This window comes from Panicum hallii, chromosome 9, assembly GCF_002211085.1.
Source record: "Panicum hallii strain FIL2 chromosome 9, PHallii_v3.1, whole genome shotgun sequence".
Classification (NCBI taxonomy): domain Eukaryota; kingdom Viridiplantae; phylum Streptophyta; class Magnoliopsida; order Poales; family Poaceae; genus Panicum; species Panicum hallii.
In genome coordinates this window covers 20,570,093-20,582,871 of record NC_038050.1, presented here as the reverse complement: position 1 = coordinate 20,582,871, position 12,779 = coordinate 20,570,093, and positions in this window count along the sequence as shown.

Here is a 12,779-nt window from a genome sequence, read left to right as displayed (position 1 = left end):
TGACAAGATTCTTGTCTTGAAGCAATCCCTCGGAAACAAGTTTATTGAGGTTGTTAAGGGAGCACTTACTGTGTGTCCGCTCTCCAGACAGTGGTTGCGCCTCTTTCTTCTTCCCATCCTTCTCAGATTTCTCGGGCGCCATTTCCAAATTCGCTCGCCATGAGTTGCTCGGGGGCTGCGGGGAAAGGGGCGGGGAGATTTGGGTGGATTGGGGTTCTCCAAGAGGGAGAAGGCGGAGTGCGGCTCTATTTGGGGGATTTGGGAAGTTTTTGGCGGATTGCATATTGGAAGCACAGTTTTTACTCAGCGTTGCCGCGGGGTTAAATAACCAGCGGCTGGGTACAGTTTTATTGCTTTGAAGTTGAAGACTCGTTTCAGGGAATATTCGGAAGTTGAGGGGTCATTTGGTGGATTGTTTTGATAAAATATTCAATTAATCATTTTTTCAGGGTTAACTGTCCCGAAAAAAGGGTTTTTTGAATTTTAGATCTAACTTCCATCATTTGTACCATCACACCAGTTATTCACCATGTGGATATTTTTACACTGCATGCCACGATTTTTGGATTGTTATTTCCAAACTTGAGAGATTTGGATTCAAGGCTCGGGGGCTGCGGGATACGTGGCATCGACTACTTATTTTTTTGAATTTATTTGAAAAATTAAGTAACGAAGATTCAAGACTAATGCGACCTTTAGCCTGATTCTCTGATTCAACCTAAGGCTTCGGGGCTACTCCATATGGAGTGCGATTTTTCAATCGCACACCATACTAAAGAAATAATTCGGGGCATGAGCATCTCATAGCTTCAATGCAGGCAAGTAAGTACTCGAAGAAGAACTTCAAGACGGAGCTTCAGGAGAAGCCGAAGATTACTTCAAAAGTACTCGATAAGCCTGCAGTACTCAGCTACGAAGAGCTCGGGGGCTTGTCAGACCCGGGGCTACGGGGCTGTGTACATAACGTAGTTTAAATAGGGTTAAGAGATAAAGACCGCCTTATCTCTTATTTAAGTTGTTTTCTACTCGTTTGAGTAGGAGATAAAGCTAGTCGATACAGAAGGAATCTATTCGAGATATATTCTGGTATGATTCCTTAGCTAGTATTGACTAGATCCATGTAACCCTGACCTCCAGGATATATAAGGTGGGGCAGGGACCCCCTCAAAGGGGCTGATTCTACACCTAAGGGAATACAAACCACCATACAGGACGTAGGGCATTACGCATCTCGCGGCCCAAACCTATCTAAATCTTGTATTCCTTGCACCTTCGAGTTTCTGATCTCGGCGTCTCCTCACCTAAATTTACCACCTTGGGTATACGCTTCGGTGGGCAGCCGGTAAAACACCAACATGCCCTGATCATGCGAAGAGTGATCGGGGCTGCATGGCACTTACCCGTGAGAAACCCTAAAACAGGGGGTGGCGATGCGCTGAGAGTTGTTTGTGAATGTTTGTTGTTGTTTTCATTCATAGTCTAGGATACATATTTATAGTCTAGAGACTTGTCTCTCCTAACAAATCCTGATCGACTATGACATGAATCTTGACTATCTATATCTAAACTAACTTAAACTAGATACATGGCCAATCTGGCCTTAAACCGCCCGCACAGGAGCCGATTCGCAAGCCCATTACAATTATCCTTTGAGCCCATCTTGCTCGCGGCCCACCTTCTGGCCCAGCCAAATTATGGCGATAACATATGCCCCCTGGTTTCGGCAATAATAATTCTGAAACCATTTTTTTTCTTTCCATCGCCTCGCCTCTTCGACTTCCAAAATCCGTACACGCATGCCACTTCCACTTCCACGGGATGTGACTACTCTGCATCTAACTTCTTGGAAATCATCATGGTGCCGATCCGTATCCCATTCCTGCCTTTATAAACTCGACCTAGCAACCTGCTCATTCATCTTCTTCCTCGAGCCGATAGCAACAGCCACAATCTACCCCTCCATCTCCCGCAATGGCTTCCTCATCCTCTGCTTCCTCCGTCATCTCCATTGACACCGAGACAACTCAAGAGATGACCCCGGAGTTCGAACCTATAACTGCCTATGAGGCCTGCGCTCCTCTACATTGGGATGCAGAGGAGTGGGATTTCCAGGCCTGGTCAGAGGATGATGAATCCCTGACCGACGGTGAAGATCTCCAGCTCCTCCTTGGCGGGGAACTGGATGAAGACGACAATGACGACATGTCCTAGGAGGGGAATTTCTCCGCCTCGGAGGAAGAAATCGACGACTCGGCAGCAGGAGGCTTCCTACGTGGCGGTTCATCAGAGGATGACGAAGAAACAGATAGCAGCATTGGCTACAGCAGTGACAATGGCGGGGCCGATGACAGCGACACCAGCGCATCCCATCCCATCAAGCGCCGCAAGGTCTCAGGGACTTACTGGTGTTAGTTCATAGGATTAGCAATGACTGCCATGTACAGAGTCGATAGATCGGCTTTAGGAGCAATCGGCCCCCCTTTTGTAATGATCTTCCCTATGAAGGAAATCTTATGTTTAGTCAACAAATGTTGAGAAGTCGATTCACCGGGAGCCGATGGCAACGCATCGGTTCCTTTCCTCAAAATGCTGATCCGGATCTAAGTTGATCCTTGAACCAATTTCATCTTCTGCTTAAATCCGGAACTTTCCCGAAATAGATCTACATAGGTTCCCCGAATCCAAGTTGCGTTCCAAAAACTCCCGCTCATAAATTCAATCACAAAATCCAGATCAAAGCCACAGTACACGAAATCAAGACTCGCAAACCAAACCCTAGATCCAATCTCGAGCCCTCGATCACCATTGGAGCTTCAGATGGCGGAACCCTCGAATGCTGATGTGGGCATCCTTGGTCTGAAGGTAAAACTCCGACCTTTCGCTAATTTAATGAAGTAATTATTCGAACCCTTGAAGCATTAAATGATCATTTTCTGTTATTTGGCTCTTATCGATTCTTCAGGTTTCAGACATTGTTTTGCTGCATACTTCTTTCCCTAATTCCTTTTGTCTTGGGCCTTGTTCTTATGAGCGTCCAATAGATTTGATTTCTTGTGAGGCCAATCGAATCCCATTCGTAAGCCAAGATATAGACTTAGATTTCTAGGCCAACAGCCTACGTGCCTGGCCAAATCCTCCCGAGGGTTGGGTATGTTGGTATAACAAAGTAGCAAAAGCCTACCAGCCCACATGGGAAACTATAGGAATAGCCGACGCTCTGTCTCTATCATTGTCCCCCCTCAAGAAGAATGAAAACCTTCTGAAAACCATCGGCTATTTTTGGTCTGATGCCCTGAACTGCTTTTTATTTGGCCATGGACCGATGACTCCAACCCTCATGGATGTGGTGATGATTACTAGTTTGGGCATTGTATCGCCCAGCCCCTCTGCTTACAGAATGCCTGAGGTCCCCTTTAAGTTGTCCTCCAAAACAGAATGCACAAATTGGGGTGCCTACCTGAACCACTACATCAAAACCAAAGGCCCTGTAACTGAGAAAGAACATACGGCCTTTCTGAACCTCTGGTTGGAACACTTCATATTTTGCGGTCCTTCCCTTGCTCCAACCAAAAACTACCTCTCTCTAGCATATGAACTGGCCAGAGGTCATACTATTAGCCTTGGCAAACTATTTCTTGGGGAAGTTTATAGATATCTTTACGTGATGTCTTCGAGCTTGCTTGCCCAAAAGAAACTTAGAACTGGTGGTCCCTGGTGGTTCATTCAATTATGGACTCACTTGTATTTTCAGAACCACATACCAAACTTCCCTATTCTGGCCGATAACTCCTTCCCAAATCAGAGTGGGAGACGCATTAGATGTACCAGCTTTGGCCAAGCTTTGTACAATCTTCCCGGTAGCAAGTTGAACCCCAAAGACGCCTCAAGCTGGTTTAGAGTATTCTACCAAGATTTGAACAATCCAATCTACTTTCCTTACACAGATTCTAAAATCTTTGAAAATCCAAGCGCCTTTAGATTGGATGACTTTGCCGAAGATGAAATCACTCAACATTTGTACTCCATGATCCATCCTTGCTTCCTTCCTGTCGGTATGAGCACCTCCAACAGAATTATCAAACCAGGCTATGAATCTTACCAGCCAGTCGTAGTAGCCCGGCAATTTGGTCTTGGGAAAATTCCTCCCCACTTCTTCCTTCATCATCTGACAGTAAGTAGAGCTGATCTGCCCGACTCCCTCACCAGCCACAGATGCTATAGCATGTTCACTGATCTTGACATCTCAATCCCTATCGACATATCATTTACCTTTTCGGCCATTGGCTTCGAGAATTGGTGGTCAATGTGGAGGACTCACGTCTTTCGGAAAGCCTTGGGGCCAATGTTGCAGAAGATTAACGCTGAGTATGAAGCTCCTGAGGAAGAGGTATCACCATCAGTTTAGTACTTCCTCATGATTCTGCTTGACCCCTTCTCTAATTCTATTTATTTTCTCTGCAGCAGGAGGATGGTCTGGAGCCCAAGAACGATGATGGCTCCACTTTCAAGTTCTCACCAGTTGCTCCCGTAGTCCTCTTTGGCAAGAACGCACCTCCCTTGTCGAAGGTCATAATGCGGATCCAGCCTGATTCTACAAAATTGGCCTCCAAGCAAAAATGGTCTTTGACATTGCCCCCCCCCCCCCCGAGCCCAGATTGAGGCGAAGAAGATGATTGTTAGGAAGATTTGGAAGGAGGCCGGACCATCTTCTACAGATCAAGAAGCTCCCAACGTCAACCAGGTTCGGATTGTCCCTTTAGAATTGGTCCTCTAAACTGGTACACTTCGACTCAATTGCTCTTTCCTTGCTTGCAGGCTGATATCGTGGATATTTCCACCATGGAAGAGCAAGCGCACCAAGAAAACCCAACCCTAGAGGCTCCAGAGAATCCTGCGACGGCAGTCGACACTTTGGTCAACCTCCAGGATCCGATCCTAGAAACTCCAGAGAATCTTGCAATGACAGTTGATACTTTGGTCAACTTTCAGGATCTGCAGGAGCCGATTGTCACCTCATCGGCTATCAATCCTTCTCAATAAAAAGTATGTTATATCTCTGAGCCGTTTGCATCTTCCTTTTCCTGCACTGTACTAATTTTTTGCCTTCTTTCAAGGCTTGAAACTCTCGGAGCTGCTCTCATTTGACCCTGCATCCGTTGGCTCAGCCATACTCGAGGTAGATGATCATCAACCACAGCCGACTGGTGTCGCTAGCCAACTTGTCCGCATAAAGGACCTGCTCTCAGCTCCAATTGATACTTTGATCCAAGACTCCGATGAAGTGAGGCGAATTCTTGAGGAGATCAAGCCCCAACTCCCAGAAATCCTTCAACTCAAACTCATGCCAACAGGACATCTTCCCTTCTTTCGGGCGAAGGTAGAAAAGGCTCGGCAAAGGATTGAAGCCCGTCATTCACAAGCCCCCTTAAAAGCTGATATTGCTGAGAGGTGCCAACTGCTCAACAAGAAGAAGGTGGCTCTAGATGTTAAAGCTGATACTTCAATCTTTGGAGAGGGAGTTGGAAGACCGCAAGGCAAAAGTCCGGGCAACCAAGTAGTGCATCCAGGATGAGAAGGACCTCATAGCCCACTCCCAACAAGAAGCAGAGAATCTAACTACCCAGCTGAAGACAGAGCTCATAGAGTTGAGTGTTTTGAGTCGGCAGATAGTGTCAGGCGAGGACAAGGATGATGAGGCAATGATCGCAGAAGCCGATCGCATCCGTCTTGAAGCTATTGCGGCCATTGTTGAATTTCTTCTGTAGAATGCTTTGTATTTGTCTCATGTATCTCGTTGTCGCCCAGAACTTGCATGTATTCCGATTACACTTCTAAAGTCGATGGTTATAGATCGGCTATTTGACCAACTCAGTGTGTTGGGTACAAAATATTTTTTACGGGCCGACTGAACATATCGGCCCCTTTTCTTGTGTGCAGCCCGATGCGTAACATCGGCTTTCACTTGTACGGGCCAACTAAACATATCGGCTCACAGCCTGATGCATAGAATCGGCTTTACTGCCCATCATCCCACATACTTGGGAAGTATTTCTTGAGATGTTGACCATTGACAGCCACCGGAAACTTGACGCCATCTAACTCCTCAAGCATATATGCGTTCCCAGGTAAGACTTGGTCAACTCTATAAGGCCTATGACAATTTGGAGACCATTTGCCATACGCTGCATCCTTAGTCCCTAATGGTAACACCGCTTCCCAAACTAGATCTCCGACTTGGAATTCTTTTAGCTTGACCTTTTTATTGTACGTGCGGGCTACCTTGGCTTTATTTTTTTTATCTTCTCAAGTGACCAAAGTCTGAGCTCCGTAAGGTCCTCAATATTGTCATTCATGAGAGCAACATATTCTTTAGCTGTTAGGTCATTTTGGAACTCTACGCGTCTCGAGCCGGCCGTAATCTCCCACGGTAATACAGCATCCTGTCCATACACCAGGTGATAAGGTGAAGAACGACCCTCCATCTGTTGTGATGGTATGAGGAATTCTGAACCTGTGAATGACATGTTCTTTAACAAAATTGATGACGTCCTTCGACGCCACTAACTTCATAGGGATGGCCTCCACCCACTTGGTAAAATAGTCCGTGATGACCAAAATGAACTAGTGGCCTTTGCTAGATGGAGGATAAATTTTGCCGATCATGTCCATACCCTAACCTCTGAATGGCCAGGGTTTGACGATAGGGTTCATTACTGACACTGGTACCATCTGTATCTTCCCAAACCTCTGACATGCCTGACATCCTTTATAATATTTGAAACAATCTTCAAGCATGGTGGGCCAGTAATACCCCGATCGCCTAATCAGCCACTTCATCTTATCAGCCGATTGGTGAGTCCCACAAGTGCCTTCTGGACCTCGTGTAAGAATCGATTGAATTCAATCGGCCCCAAGCATTTGACTCTGAAGCCATCTGTGCAAGATCATTGGCCTCTGAATTTTGTATCCTTGGTATCCAATAGAAATTTATGTACGTAAATTGGGCCATCAGCTCCTGACATTGTTCCCATAAAGGGAAAAGCGACTCGCTCTCACACCTGTATTCTTCTGTAAGCTGAGAAATCACCAGCTTTGAATCCCCAAAAATTTCTACTGCTTCCGCTCCAGCCTCAAGAAGCAATTCCATACCCTTATGTACCACTTCATATTCTGCTAAATTGTTGGTGCAAGGGCTAGGCAACCTGATTGAAAAAGAATATGCTGCCCCCCGAGGCAACACAAGCAGGATACCTATACCACATCCGTCACCACAAGCCGATCCGTTGAAGTACATGGCCCATGCGCGCACGGAGAGCGCTGCTATGTCAGTATTGATCCTTTCTGGAATAAGATCTGATAGCACTTGCCCTTTGACTGCCTTCGCGGGTTGGTACCAGATATCGACCTCTGACAGTGCAAACATCCACTTTCTGAGTCGGCCTTTGAATACAGGAGCCGATAGCATGTGCTTGATAACATCCGATTTGCAGATGACAATCGTTTCGGTAGATAGCAAGATATGATGAAGCTTTGTACAGGTAAAGAACAAATAAAGGCATAACTTTTCAATCTCAGGGTAACTGGTCTCCGCATCTAGCATCCTTCTGCCGAGGTAGAACAGAACCCTCTCCTTGCCATCATGCACCTGTATCACCATCGAAGCGATGGAGGTGTCACCTACTGATAAATAAATGTAGAATGGATTATCCTACTGGAGTGGAACTAACACGGGTGGTTTTGATAAATATTCTTTGATCTCTTCAAATGCCCATTGTTGCTCTGCCCCTAGCGAAACTCATCACTGGTTTTAATCTTCACCAACTCCATGAAAGGCTCAATCCGCCCGGAGAGATTGGAAATAAACCTTCTAACAAAGTTGATCTTGCCAATGAGCTGCTAGAGCTCCTTCTTTGTAGTAGGTGGCACCATTGTTTTTACAGCTTCCTAACTCTTTAGGCCGATCTCAATTCCTCCTTCATGGACCAAGAAACCCAGGAACTGACCGGCCGATACGCCGAAAGCGCACTTCTTCGGATTCATCTTAAGCTTGAGCCTTCTGGTTCGTTCTAGAACTTGCCGTATGTCTCCTAAATGTCCCTTAACTGGTGTAGATTTAACCACAATATCGTCAATGTATATCTCCACCAACTTGCCGATCAGATCATGAAAGATGTAATTCATGGCACGTTGATACGTGGTGCCGGCATTCTTCAACCCGAAGGTCATGACCACATACTCGAACAATCCTACTGCCCTGTGTACTCTTAACGCGGTCTTGTGTATATCCTCCAGAGCCATGAAAATCTGGTTATAGCCAGCGTTGCCGTCCATGAAACTCAAAATCTTGTGACCAGCAGCCGCATTGATCAATGTCTCCGTGACAGGCATCGGGTATTCGTCCTTCGGTGCAGCTCTATTGAGGTCTCTGAAGTCCACACAGACTCGCCATCGGCCATCTTTCTTTTGCCCAGGTACAACAATTAAAATCCACTCAGCATACCTGCATAGCCTGATGAATCCTGCTTCTAGCATTTTCTCTGCCTCTTTCTTGAATTCTTCTAGAACTTCAGCCTTCATTTGTCGCGCTCGCTGCTGAAACAGCCGAAATCCCTTCTTGAGAGGGAGCCGATGCTCGACAATTCTCCTATCCAACCCAGGCATCTCTGTGTAATCCCAGGTGAAACAATCTGCGTACTCCTTCAACAAAGCTATCATCAGCTCTCGTAGACATGGGCTTAACTTTTTGCTGATGAATGTTGGTCGTGGCTTATCCCCAGGACCAATGTCAATCTCTTTGAGCTCGTCAGCCGATGTAAACCCGTATCCTAGCTTTCCGTCATCTGTCGAGTCAATGCTGCAAATGGACAAAGAATGTGATGAAAAGAGTTTCGGCTGATCGTCATTAACCCTTGAAACTTTATAATTGATGTATGGCCGGCTGCTAGAGCAGGCCTCCTTGTCATTGCCACAATTATGCAATACACTTGTCATCAGGAGTTTACATTTTATTTTTTGGGGCCGATCGCAGGGATTGGCCTTGCCATGTGCGTCAGAATAGCTCGCCCTTGATATTTCATCTACTCTGTAAGGCTAGTGGATAAGACCAGTCTTACCCCATTTTTTGTAGCTTCCACGCAATCACAGCCTTCCAAACTGATTCCTGAAATTGGCACTAGATCTTCTGCGTCCCAAATGCTCATGGTGGCTTATAATTCTTTCTTTAGAGCTTCTCAAATATGACTGGCCGCGGCCCCAAGTCAAGCTGGGCTACTGGTAACTCTTCACGGCTTTGGGCATAGAACTCCGCATTGAGTACAAACACCATATGCGCGTCAGCTGATGTCTTCGCATTGACTCTTGTTGGCTTAGGACGCCACTCTTTCTTAGGAGGGCACGATTCCCTTTTCTGTGTGTGGTGAACCTTATCCGCCAGATCCGGGCGCGCCTTTCTTAGCATCTCGAGATATTTGGCCTCAGCTTCCTCCAAACTGCGCAGCTGCTGCACCCTGCACTTCTGGGAACGATTAAGTCCATCAGGGCACCAGCGCGGCTGGTGATATTTGTCCTCTTCTTCTTCAAAGTCCTCTTTTCTGCGCGGTGGCTCGGCTTGCTCATGTTGGGGCGGCACAGGTCCGAAGTGCCGAAACACCAAGATCCGTTCTACATCATGCTTCCGAGATCTACACTCCGGGCAATCATTGACAAAAGGCAATCGGCTCATACCGGAGTCACAGCAAAACTTGAAGAACGGGCAATGCCAATGGTCACGTGTATCTTCATGCTTCTTCAGACTCTTCCCAGTATGGTGCTCATATTCATCACCCTATGATTCATACTGGAGATGTTGTCGGTACTGTCATTCATACTTCTTGAGGAGATGGGCGGAAGCCGGCCGTTGATTTCTGACGTGTCTCACTTGCTCTTCAGTGATGTATTCCTTTTCCCCTTTTTGGGGCCGATCGCAGGGATCAACCTTTTCCTTCCTTGCATAGCGACGAGGCGTAGGCCCCGCCATATTGATGCCAAATGCGAAATCCAATTGTCGTCGAGCAGATCGGTCACAACCCTCTACCATGTTCATGCTTGGGAAAGGCTGAGTGTCGACCTTCATGGCATACTGACCTAAGATCAATCGGCCCTACTCAATAGCCGATTGGATCTATTGACGGAGTTCTTTGCAGTCGCTGGTGTTGTGGGTGAAAGAATGATGCCATTTGCAGTATGACCTCCCTTGTAGCTCTTGTACTTACAGCCTTCCAGCAACTTCAACTGCTTTTTCTTTAGTAATAGATCAAATATCTGCTCAACCTTACTTACATCAAAGTCAAAACCCTTTGCAGGTCCTTGCTGCTTCACCCACTTACAGGACACGGGATTTGCCCCTCGAGTCCACTCTGCAACCGCTACCTCTTGATCATCCCTAGAATCTTCAGTGTCTTCTGCATCGATCAATATTACCTGACGCTTACACCTATCCTAGTACAATTCTAGGTGGCGCTGCTCATATGATGTCAATTTCTGCACCAAGTGTGCCAAAGAATTGAATTCCAATTGAAAGACTAGATCCTTGATCGGCTTCACCAGTCCCAAGGATGCCAGCTTGATTCGGGTTGAATAGCATCGATTCTTGACTTCCCTGAAGCGCTGGATATACTCTGACACAGTTTCCCCTCGCTTCTGCCGGACTTGTGCCACATCGGCAATCCCGGCCTCCGCAGCTTCCGAGTGGTATTGGATGTGGAATTGCTCCTCCAGCTGCTTCCATGTGCGGATTGAGTCAGGACCCAATGAAATATACCATCCGAAGGCTAGCCCTGTAAGAGACTGCAAAAAGAACCTTACTCGCAGAGGGTCTGACACTGAGATCATCCCCAATTATGCCAAGTATCGGCTCACATGCTCGATAGAGCTGGACCCTTCCGACCAACGGAACTTGGTGAACTCAGGGAGCCGATACTTGGGTGGCAGAGGGATCAAGTCATATTCACTTGGATACAGCTTAGTATAGCCGATCGCTCACCTTTTTGGTGAAATACCAAATTGAGCCCTCAAGATGGTACTAATCTGGTCCACAGTTTGAACTCCTAGGGCCAAGTGCGTGCTATGATGACTCAGCCCAGTGGCATATATAGCTAGCCACGCTTGTTTATCGGCATCTATTCCAGACATTCCTCCAACCGCCCACTGCGCCGAACATACTGGGTTGTTGTTGTCCGGTATATATGCACACATGTACCCATATGGAATTTCCTAAGGCGGCTCACTGAAAAACTGATGGTCCACAAGATCATCTACATCTTGTAGACGATGTATGCCAGTGAACCTTGCGATTCTAGAGCCGCGAATGTATAGGGCAGTGGTGGCTTGGCCTGGAACGGCAATTCTCCTTTGTGACTCCCCAAGGCAGGTCCTGATGGAGAGTACTGATTCTTCATGATTTCTTGGACCACGCGCAACACGACATGCTCAAAAGCGTTCACCGGGATCTCGGAGTGCCGATGCAATGAATGAGCCACCATGTAGTTCACCTCCAGGCGTAGAGCTCTGGTGCGCTCCTCTGAAGAGGTAGATAGATCCACTTCATCGAGAGTGCCTTCAGGTGAGAACCCCTTCAACCTGATGCCGTGGTGGCGGGTCCTCTCAAAAGAGCCAATGAGATCGGCTTCAAAGAGAGCCTTGATCTCATCATACTTCTACTTGTGCTCAGCGGAAAGCTCCTCGTATGTGATTGAGTTTTCCTTTGACATCCTGGCGGTGGAAGTTGATGTAATCGATGAAGATTGTCCCACTGGTTGTGCCAGAATGTGTTGTCGGTCGAAACCCACCGGCGAGCAGCGACAGGCAACACGAGGAGCCGGGAGGCTCCCGGGACTGCTGGTGGGCCCCGGTCCCTCGGTCATCGGCCCAGGATCTGGCACACGACCTGGCATCCGGGTTTGCTAGGCGTGCCACCTAACCTATACCTAATCAGGAAGGTGTAGATGTGATTTCAGTTAGTTTTCTGCATGCATAGACATGTTGAGACATTAGTCCGAGCCGTGATCGGCTCTTCGGGTGATCCCCGCAATCGGCTGCAAAGAGCCGATTGCTCCCCGATATCAGATTGGATCTGTTCGTTTAAGCATAATACACAAATCTGATGATGATATAAACTTGCTCTGTAATCAACAGGCTAATTCAATCTACGATGATTAAAGCTTTCACCACGTGACCGGAACATCCTACGCGTAGTTAAGCCTAACAAACACGAAACATAACAGAATAGCAACCTAAACACAGGCCTAAAAACCAACAGAAAGCCGATTCCTGGAAGAATCCGTCTTTAGATTAATATAAAGCATTGAACGTATTGCCGGATCATTTAACTCGTTCGAATGACCTAATCATATAGATCTTAAACCAAATCTTTAATGAATAAAGACTAACCATAACAGATTAGATCTACTAATCGAAATAGAGCAAGGTGCTACCCTTACACCCGAGATTGGGCACAAGGACAGCTAAACATTTGCAGGTAACAAGCAATGCATGAATACAATATAAAAGCCGATGCATCCCTGTAAGCGCTAAGGTAATTAGTGTTACTCACCATCAACAACGCTTCAGCACAAGAAACACAAAGATAAATAGGTAGGAACGGTGCTGCCCCGGCCATGCGAAGCGTGATCGGGGCTGCATGACACTTAGCCAAGAGAAACCCTAAAACAGGTGTGGCGATGCGCCAAGAGTTGTTTGTGAATGTTTGTTGTTGTTTTTATTCGTAGTCTAGGATACATATT